This window comes from Acomys minous, assembly GCF_964271855.1.
Source record: "Acomys minous genome assembly, chromosome: 10".
NCBI classification, from domain to species: domain Eukaryota; kingdom Metazoa; phylum Chordata; class Mammalia; order Rodentia; family Muridae; genus Acomys; species Acomys minous.
In genome coordinates this window covers 67405730-67416710 of record NC_140491.1, presented here as the reverse complement: position 1 = coordinate 67416710, position 10981 = coordinate 67405730, and the positions used below count along the sequence as shown (strand labels likewise).

Genomic DNA, 10981 nt, shown 5'->3' with positions numbered 1-10981 from the left:
GCGCCTGAAGCCGTGAAGGGAGCCAGCGCGGCTTGCCTCACAGAACGCACCAGAGACATCATGCGGTGCCCTTAGCTTTCCTCTCCATGACGTGGCTGGGTGTGGAATACAACATGGGGGGCTATAGTTGGACACCAAGAGCAAAGAAGTGCCTGCTCTCTAGGATCTGTCACCGGAAGGCCAGTGATGACTTCAGGGGTAAAAGGCAGGAGACCAAAGTGACCGCAGCCCCAGCAGGGGTTGTCTGCAGCCCTGACGGAAATCCAAGAGGCCTCCTGAAGCCTTGTACAGACCCTACTTCCGCCCCTCACCTGACTCTCAATCCACAGGAATGGAGTTACATAGGTGGGCAGGGACAGACAGGAAGTAGGGTGACAGCAGCAGCACTGACCCCCGAGAGCCGTTCGCTTGTGAGGACCTGCTACTTCTACAAATCACCCATTCACTCGGTCACTGATGGGCAGGGTCTCACGCAGCCAGTTTAGCCTTAGAGCACTTTATACAGCCTAGGCTAGCCTTGCACTTTGTTTTGGTTTTTGTTTTTCGAAACAGGGTTTCTCTGTGTAGCCTTGGCTGTCCTGGACTTGCTTTGTAGACCAGGCTGGCCTCGAACTCACAGCGATCTGCCTGCCTCTGCCTCCCGAGTGCTCGGATTAAAGGCGTGCGCTACTGCGCCTGGCTATGACCTTGAACTCTTGATCCTTTTCCTGCTTCTACTTCTCAGGTGCTGGGATGACAGTCATGGACCACCATAATCCCAACTACTTTCAGAAAGTTAAACGTGATGCAGTCAAATAAAATAGTGGGTTGGGCGTGGCACTGTATTGCTTTAATCACAGCACTTGGGGGACAGAGGTAGATGTATTTCTGCAAGTTCCATGCCATCTTGGTCTACATAGCAAAGGCCAGGCAAGTCAAGGCACATCCTGAGATCCTGTCTCAAAAGTGGCTTTGGGAACTGTGATGGCATGTCCCTGAGGTTGAGCAACAAGACAGTCTCTGTCAAGCCGGGCGTGGTGGCGCACGCCTTTAATCCCAGCACTCGGGAGGCAGAGGCAGGCGGATCGCTGTGAGTTCGAGGTCAGCCTGGTCTACAAAGCAAGTCTAGGACAGCTAAGGCTACACAGAGAAACCTTGTCTAAAAAAAAAAAAAAAAAAAAAAAAGACTCTGTCTCAGCAATAACAAGCGGGCTTGGAATCTAGGGTCCTGCATTTCAGCCTCCATCCCCTCCTCCCCAATTCATACCAAGAATAAAGTTTCTCTGACTACTAGCCTGTCCTTTCAAGGCCTCTCCCCAAACCACCGCTGACACACCTCAGTCACACACAGTGGCTGAGACCATCCAAACAGAAAATGCCCCAACTCTAGGAGACACAGAGAGTCTGTGGAGGCCCTAAGCAGCCCTCAGAATGACAGCTTCCCTCCCTGCCTGGCTTCAGACTAGAGGAGCACTCACCAGGCTGAGCATCTTGGGGTCTCCCGCAGCCCAGAGATGGATGACACTGCTGGGTGCTTAGGTACAAGATGACTGCCCGCCCAGCTCTTACTTTGGAGGGTTGGCCAGGCAGCCCATCCCAGGCCCAGACTTTCTTGGCATCTCTAGGCAGGAAGGGCACTGCCTGGGGGTTGGGAAGAGCAAGGAAAAACATCATAAGCAAAGGTGTCTCCCAGAGGGCTTGGCCCAACCTTCAGTTCACTTTCCTCTGAACATTGCGGGATGAGGGTCCAAGAAGCCAGGGGTCCAGAAGAACCAGCGGAGGCTAATAGAGAGGTTGATCTGACCCAGACCCCTGCCCTACCCCCACCCCAAGGCCAGGGAGGCCCACACCGAGGTGTTTGCTTTTCCTGTCTCCACACTGGTTCCATTCAGAGTGGCCCGTCCCACCCTAGGCCAGCAGCCAAGGAACCCGTGCACCAGGGGGCGAGATCACTGCCCAACCTCCCTTCTATCCGTGTTGTGGGGACATGAACACAGGATAGCAGCCACAAGGGCCTCCCAGGTTCATGGGGCAGTGGAGAGGGGAGAAGAGAGAAAAAAAGGCCAGGTAGAGGAGAGTGAAGGGATATGTGGAAAAGAGACTGAAAAGGAAGAGGGAAGCGCAGAAAGTGGTGGGAAATGAAACACTGAGGAGGCCCTGGGCACACAGAGCCAGAATGAGGAGCCATTGGGCAGAGAGGGCTGGGTCAGGAGGCAGGGAGGGCTGGTCCAGAACCTCACCGCTTGCTCTGGGCTGAGACACTGATGCTGGGATACCCAACTTAAAAAACGAGCATCCTCTTCATCTCTGGACCAGGGGTTCAGGAGGGGTTGAGACCTAGTCTGGGGCCAGGGGAAAGAGGGTGAAAAGTTTCTCCAAGTCAGAAGGCCATTGGGGAGGCATCTCAGGGGGTCCTGCTCTTTGCTCTCTCTGACTGTCACATTGGTACATAAAAGGGGGTAGAAAGGTCAGACATGCCCTTTCAAGCCCGTGAGAAAAACTCTGCCCATTTCCCTAATCCATATTTATTGGTGTGAGACACCGGGGTGGGAGAAAGCCCCTGCCCCCACCCACTGCCCCAGCCAGGCCAGGTTAGCACTAAGAACAGGCTCCATGTCACCCAAATCCTACTCTTTGTCTCTAGATTGGCTCCAGAGCGCCCCCCCCAAACTCCCCATTGGGGTTGCCAAGCAACGATGGAAGGGTGGCTGAGATATTTTCTTTATTATAAGCAAAGGGAAGACAGAATTGCAGTCCCAGAGGGGAGCACAGGGTGCTGAGGGAGAGGGCACCCGTGCCCTGAGCACTGGCATCAGGGAGCTAGGACCCCAGAGTCCATCTGAAGCAGGAAGACGGAAGTGAGTGGCGGGAGGTGGAAGGGGCTGGCAGACATCACTCCAGGCGGCACAGTGCTACATGACAAGGTGCTTCCAAGGGACCCAGGCTTTCCTGTTACCCCCAGCTGTGCTCTCTGCATTAAGTCACTCTCTTTCTTTGGTCCTATGTTTTCTCCTCCATGAACCTAGAGCACTATTGTATGTTATCTCATTTATAACCCTCATGAAAATACAATGAAGCGTCATTTCCCCCCTCCCTTTTGCTGGTTAGGAAACAGGCTCAAAGATGTGCCACCATGTGCCTCGCTGACAGGGCCACGGTGCAGCTCCTCAGCCCCAGCTAGTGTGAAGTAACAGCTTTAGGACACGCAATGCGCACATCATACGTGCCTGCCCAGAGAGTCGTGCACTCCAACATCGGTATACTCGCTCCTGTACCTAAAACCACAGCCTATTTTGTTCTTCTTGGTTTTGTTTTGTTTTGTTTTCAAGACAGGGTTTCTCTGTGGAGCCCTGGCTGTCTTGGAACTCACTCTGTAGACCAGGCTGCCCTTGAACCCCCAGCGATCTACCTGCCTCTGCCTCCCACGTGCTGGGATTAAAGGCGCGCGTGCGGCACCACCACTTGCCTTATTCTTTCTGAAAAGCATTTCCTGGCCGGACGGTGGTGGCGCGCGTCTTTAATCCCAGCACGTGGGAGGCAGAGGCAGGTGGATCGCTGTGAGTTTGAGGCCAGCCTGGTCTCGAGTCCAGGACAGTCAAGACTATGCAGAGAAACCGTGTCTCGAAACAAACAAACAAACAAACAAACAAACAAATATTCCGCCGCTCACCCCATCCCCAAGATGAGCATATAGCCCAGTGGTAAAATCAGCATTCTACCTATGTGACTCTCTATGTATGTCATCCCTAGTCACACCAAAAACAACAGAAAACTTTTAAAAACATGCCAAGGTGGTGGCAGCAGCACACATACATCTTTAATCTCAGCACTTGATTGGGGGAGGGGGGGAGGCAGTGTGGTCTACAGAGTGAGTTCCAGGACAGCCAAGGCACACAGAGAAACCCCTGTCTTGAAAAATGTTAAAAAAAAAAAAAAAAAAAAAAAAAGGCCAGGCACGGTGGCACACACCTCTAATCCCAGCACTAGGGAAGCAGAGGCAGGCAGATCACTGTGAGTTCAAGGCCAGCCTGGTCTACAAAGTGAGTCCAGGACAGCCGAGGCTAACACAGAGAGACCCTGTCTTGAAAAAACAAAAACAAACAAACAAGACCTTTGTAGCCTACCAGCTCTATGGCCTCAGCCCACCACTCAGAAGAAGTACACTCAGGCAGAAGCATCTTACTCTCTAAGAGAGACACAGCCTTTCTCTCCCAGGGATGCACCAAGCATGACAACTGTCTGGCTAGCCAGGTGCCTGTTACTTAGTATATCATAGTTTAGAGGGTCTATGCAATGCTTGTTTAATTCTGGTCTAGGCACCTACTAAGGGTGAAAGCTCTTCTGCGCGCTGGGGACAGAGCGGCAGAGCACGACGTGGATACAAGCCATCCATTCTTAGTGCGGAGACAGACAAGAAGACAGCTCATAAATAAGACACAGACAGAATGGGACACAGAGCAGGGATGGCAGCAGCACAGTGCGATGGCAGAAGCTTGCTAGTCAGATGGTGACAAATTTATTTCTCTACTGAGTGGAGCCCAGGGCTTTGCATATGCTAGGCAAGTGCTCTATGACTGGGCTATATCCCCAGATCGATCACTTCTTTTGAAACAGGCTTCTGTAAGCGGCCTAGGCTGTGCTCAGACGTGGGATTCTTCTGAGTGGCTGGGATTGCAGATGTGCAGCCCCATGTCCAGCTCTATCACAAATGGCTACTTTGAATGGAAAGGCTTGCTTCCACCCTGCCCACAGAAGAGATTATCTTTTGCAAACTGCAACGCCAAATACAGAGTGGAGGGCTCTCAGATCCTGAGTGAGGATAGGGGACTTAACTTTATGTGGTGGGCTGTCAGTTTATATAGAAGGCGGGCCACCCGGGCCAGCCACCACCACTAGAGAGCGCTCTGTAGACCCTGGAGCCCAGAGTGAGCCAGCGTCAGCCCAAGGGGGGTCCATTAAGGAACAGAAGACTTGTGTGACCTACCAGGGCAGGTCAGAGTCAAACCTGGATTGGCAAGGGACAAGACCACAGAGCTGGAAAGGGCCAGCAGAGATCTGGGTTCTGATAAGCCTGTAACCACAGCTTCTCCCTGGGTGCCTGCTGTTCCTATTCTGAGTTTGGGGCTTCCCCTGTGGAGCTCAGCCAGGAGGCCTTCCAACCTGGTTAGGCTCCCTCCTTACTACAGCAGTGTCCCTAGTCCACTCCTCAGCCTTGGCTGACCTGCTAGGACCATTCACATACTCTCCACTGCTGTGTCTATTTTGTTTCTGTTTAACCTTTATTAAAGTTACTTATTACGTGTGGATGGATGGGTGGGGATACGCATGCCAGGCAGATGCAGGTTAGAAGCCACCTTCTAAGAGTCAGCTCTCTCCTCCCACCATGTGGACCCTGGGGATCAAACTCAGGTGATCAGTCTTGGCAACAAATGCTTTTACCCGCTGAGCCATCTTCCACCTGTTTCCTGGTTTTTAAAAACTCAACGCTGCAGTTCAAAACTAGGGCCTTGGGAATGCTAGGCAGATGGCAAATGCTCTACTGTTGTGCTACATTCCCTGCCTTTGTGGTTTTATTTTCTTTTATTTGGTTTTCCAAGACTGAGTTTTTCTGTGTAGACCAGGCTGTCCTCGAACTCAAGAGAGTTTTCTGCCTCTGCTTCCTGAATGCTGAGATTAAAGTCACGCACCACCACTACCCAGCTGCATGAAATATGTACTCTTTTTTTTTTTTTTTTTTTGATTTTGAGACAGAAGTATGTACTCTTAATTGCTGAGCCATCTCTCCTAGCCTAGCTTTGAATTTTTAATCCTCCTGCCTTGGCCTCCCAAGTGCTATTACAGGCATGTGTCATCGCAGCTGGCTTTTTCCCATTCTTTATTTATCTTTTGCCCAATTGTCTTAAAATCAGTTTCTTTTTCATCCATTTACCCATTCATTTAATTATTATATTAATAAAGCAGTCATTCATTCACGCACTTATCTGTCATTCATTCAACAGATGTTTCTTGAGTATGTCCTTTGTGCTGGGTCAAATGTGTTCGGTCAAATCTTTGGTAAAATGCCAGCCGTGGTGGGAGGTGACGCACTGCATGTGGATGTCTCTGCTGTTTTCTGAGAGCCGTTTTTCTTTCTTTCTCTCGTGTGTGTTTTGTTTGTTTTCCAAGACGGTTTCTCTGTGTAGCCCTGGTCGTCCTGGAACTAGCTCTGTAGACCAGGCTGGTCTTGAACTCAGAGATCTACCTGCCTGTGCTGAGAGTAAAGGCGTGCGGCCACCACAGCCAGCTTTTCGTAAGTGGGGGATGAAGAATTGGCTGGATGAATTGAATGCACATTGAGGTCCAAACATGTATGTGTGTGGTTGCATGCACATGTGTGTTGGAGTGAGATGAAGCCTTCCTCGTTGGAAGCAGATGCCAAATTTTGGACTTTCCCTAACACCAAAGTTCAGCCCCTAAGAGTTCCTCTCTGCCCTAGAAGCCCATGGCAATGCTGTTTCTTCCAGACATTTCCTCCTGTCTTCCTGTGGAAACGAATCTCTGCCTTCTATAATCCCAGAGAAACGTGTCAATACTTTAGACTGTTTGCCTGGCTTTGCTCCTGCCAGTGGGGTTGACTGAAAATCTAGATGTCTGCTTGTCGACCTGTCCACTAGCTGGGGAGCCTGCTTGACCTGTCCACTAGCTGGGGAGGCAGCGGCACTCTGTTCAGGGTTTTCTCCTCTTTTAGCGGCCAATGTACACACTAGGTGCTCAGCGCAGACTGGAGCGAACACCGACGACCTGGCTCTGCCCCTGCCAGCAAACCAGCAGTAGCTTAATTGGTCTGGATCAGACCATTCAACTTCTTCTCCCCACCCCTACCCCACTTCATTCCCAGCAAATCTTTAAACATGTAAATGTGCCTCTCAGGACCCTGTGGAGTTTAGTGTAAAATCACAATCCTCCCAATGCCCGGGCAGGCCTGGCAAGGTGGGCCTCCGACTCATCTGAAACTAAGTTCCAGACACTGGAGATCCCACCTCTACTCAGAACTTGTCGTGATTTTCTTTGCTTGCTGGCATCTCTACTTGGCACAGTGTCTGTCTTTACCCATTCCACCCTCAACTTTCTTTCTCTGGATTTCCACTCTCTATGATGTACCTCAGCTGTACCCAGGCTTCCGTCCTTTGGGAATGCCTGTCCTTTGCTGTCCTGACTCTCACAGGGTGGGCACTGGCATGTGCAATGGCAGAGGCAGGTTTCTGCTGGCTCCTCACTCCCTGAAGGCCATGTGGTGAGGGTGAGGGCAGCTTTAGTGCAGACATCAGGGCTGTGGATGAGCACTTACTCTCGATTGGATCCCTAGTACCACACACCAAATCAAACCTGTAGTGCTGCTGTTGGGGAGAAGGTGGCAGTAGGGAGAAGCCTTTTTCTCTTCTCCGTTCCTGCAGTTTCATGCCCAAACCACCTAGACTGTGTTCACAGCAGACTGCAGTAGTCTATAATGTACGCAGTCTCCTAGAAGCCTTCGCTAGGAAAGACTAGGAAATAGTTTGCAATTGGTTGGCCAGTCTTAGGTTCCAAGCCTGATTCCATCACCTCCCAGCCGGCTCCTAATCGTGGGTCTGTTTTGTTTTGTTTTGTTTTTTGGTTTTTCGAGACAGGGTTTCTCTGTGTAGCCTTGACAGTCCCGGACTCACTTTGTAGACCAGGCTGGCCTCGAACTCACAGCGATCCACCTGCCTCTGCCTCCCGAGTGCTGGGATTAAAGGTGTGCGCCACCACGCCCGGCTTGGGTCTGGTTTTTTTTATCTGTAAAATGGAGCAGATAATATACCTACTTGGCTGGTTGTTGCCAGAATCCGGCAAATTGCAGCTTTTCTTCGTTTTTTTGAGACGAGGTTTCTCTGTGTAGACCAGGCTGGCCTGGAACTCTCAGTGATCTGTCTCCCTGAGTGCTAGGAATACAGGCGTGCCCCACTGCATGGCTGCCGCTGCCTTTCTTAATCACTTACTATTGAGATGAGTTGTGCTATATTGCTCAGGTTGGTCTGCAACTCTTGGATTCAAGTGCTTCTCCTGCCACAGTTGCCCTGAGTAGTCAAGACTGCAGGTGCTCAGTGGCATGGTGCAGGCAAACACGATACATTTACTGTCAGCATCAAGGGGAACATTCCCAGAGTTGAGATTTTAGTCAGCAAAACTCCTTCTTATAAGCCCAAAAGTCATATTTAGTCAACTTCTGTTAAGAAAAACTCCACAAGTCTGTGTTGCTCATTTTTAAATCACAGGACATGCAGATACCTACACACATTTAATGAGTGGTTGAGGGAAGAAGACACTATACTAGGGAGGCTCCAGAGGCACAAGGATCCACTTCCTGTGCTAGTGAGGAGAATCAGACAAATCTACAACCACAACACAGCTGCGCGCACAGCAGGGCTGCCCATAGAGTATTTCAGGGCAGGAGTGCAGGGTGCCCTCGAAGAGGAACCCTGGGGTGGACAGAAGGCAGGACGCATTCACTCCCTTCCGGGATGCCCATTCACTGGGGCAGCCAGGCTGAGCTCTGGGGATGGGACTCTGAATGGTCCACAACCAGCAGAGCAGACCTTCTCTGCATCCCAGTTGCTCAGGGTGCACGTGAGACCTTCCACGGAGTTCCTGCACCTCCAGATGGGTGGGCCATCCAAAGGAAGACACGGGAGACAAGCACTAACAGACTGCCGGTCCTCTCACACCCGCCGGCTTCCCTCACCGCCGCCGCTGCTGCTGCTGCTGCTGCTGGGTGTCCAGGAGCCTGAAAATCAAGCCCTTGTCCTTGGGGAGGGGAAAAGGCAGCCCAGATCTCTCTTGGGGGTGTGGTCTCTGGAGACTGCATCTTCTGTTGGTTGGGACTATATGCTTCCCCTTTACTCTTCAGATGAGCTTTCTAAGGGGTGTGTGTGACCCTCTGACCTCCAGACTGTTACCCCTCACATTCCGGAGAAACCCCTGTGAAGGAGCTTTTAAGGAGTGAGGACTCAAGAGACCACAGATAAAGATGTCGCTGGAAGGCAGCTTGGGTCTTAAAAGATTCTGGGGCCCTGGTTACTCTTGGGGAGCTCAGCCAAGCTCAGAGAGGCCTCATTCAGGTCCAGAGTCCAGGACCGAGATGTGGGTGCCTGGCCCTGGAGGGAGGGGGCCACCGGCAAAGGGGTCAGGCCGAGGGAGCAGGCGGGGCATCAGGAACGGAGGGTGCTGAGTGGGGGTGGGAGGGCGCAGGGTCCGGCCTGTGCAGGGGGGGGGCGGCCCCCAGGGAGGGGCATGCTATGTCTTTAAGAGCTGCCTGAGCGCAGGTTGCAGCTGCCTGGCCAGCCCGAGAGACAGCGGAGATTCATTACCCCTCGACACAATGACCATTGATGGCCCCGTGGCGTTATTCAAATCCAGTACCAATTGCAGCCGAGCCCCTTTCTCCGCGCCAGGCCCGTATTGTTGGAGCGGCCCACTAAAAGCCCGCCCCGGCCCCGAGCCGCCAGAGGCGCCCGCTTGGGTTCAGCCCTGCGCTTCACCAGCACGCCGGCTCCCGGTCCGGCTCCCTGGGCGCTGCAGGTGACCCGGCGGCGCATTCCGGCGCTCCCGGCTGCCCGGGCTACCACCACCCTCGACTCAGCTACGAGGAACCAGAGAGCGCCCGAGCCGGTGCGTGCGCGGGGGGCCGGGCGGGGGAGGGGGCCCCACAAGTCCAGCACCCTAGACCCTGGGCTGAGACGCCACCGGCCTCGGCCCCGTTTTCTGGATTCCCGGAGAGCCCAATCTGGGGGCGGGGAGAGGGGAGTTGAGGTTCCCTGGGCCTGACAAGATATTCCTCCAAGCTGGGGCAGCCCAGAGACACAACGCGGGTTACTCTAGGGACCCCTGGCCACGATAGAAGGAAACACGCCGGGGGCGATAGGGATGCCCGTGCAGGGCAGGGATCTGCATGCCCGCTCGCTGGTCTACCTTACCACGGGATGGGCTGCGACTGCTGAGCTTCTGCGAGGTATTCGGATACGCAGCTCCCGAGATCTGGTGTGCGCTTTTAAGGAGCCAGGCAGAACCCCGAGGGGGATCGGGGCGCTGAACTCAGGGGCTTCGCCACTGATTGTCCAAACGCAATTCTTGTACGAGTCTGCGGCCAACCGAGAATTGTGGCTGGACATCTGTGGTTGAGCTCCGGGCTCAACAGAGACCGCAGAGAGGAGGTCCACGCTGTGAGACCACCGGGGAAGCAGCCGGCAGGTCACAGCACAAGAGCATAGTGGCCCCAGAGTGGCACGCAAAGAAGGGACACAAGTCCTTGCCACTGGCGCCGCCATCCTCATCCTCGCCTCCTTCCTTCCTTCCTTCTCCTCTGCGGGTGACCCTTGTCGGCTGACAGGGTCCTCCAGTCGATCGCACCGCAGCGGTTTCCCGCTTTCAATTTTCGGCCGGAATGAAGCCGGCACACGGCAGCGGGACTCGATGGTGGCTCATGCAGCCGGTCCTTGACCAGAACCGCAGTTAGTCAGGGGTGAAGGCAGATGCCAGCAGATTCGTTCACTAACTCGTTTTGAATTTATTTCAACCTATGTCCTGACCAGTACCCCCAAACAACAACAACAACAACAATAACAACAACAAAAAATCCGAAACCAACCCGTATATCCCAAAGCAGCCAACCAACCCCTCCTACAAGCTCCTCTGGAGGACTGAGGGGCCGAGCCTCCCACCGCTGCCAGAAACCAAGACGCTGGGGAATGATGCGGTCCAGGCGGGCAATCGCCTCGTCTTTGGAAATAAGAACTTGGACAAACGAATCCTTTTCATTAAAAACAAAAAATTCTGCGGAGGTAGTGGGACTTGTTTATTTCCTCAAAAGCAAGGGCCATGAGACGCACGGGAGGGGGCTGCTGGGCGCTGCTAGGGCTGCCTGAGTCACCTGTCTCTGACCCCTTTCTGCTAGAGACTAACGTGTCCTGAGTGGATTAGGGTGAATGGGCTCCGGCCAGTTTTCACA

The 10981-nt window shown here is 53.1% G+C and overlaps 1 long non-coding RNA gene across 1 annotated transcript; it reads left to right on the top strand.

The window, feature by feature from the left end:
- Window positions 1-8767: 8767 nt before the first annotated feature.
- LOC311607544 lies at window positions 8768-10813 on the top strand. Its single transcript, XR_014782629.1, has 2 exons — window positions 8768-9645; window positions 10364-10813. It is a non-coding gene; the product is annotated as an uncharacterized lncRNA (long non-coding RNA).
- The last annotated feature ends 168 nt before the right edge of the window (window positions 10814-10981 follow it).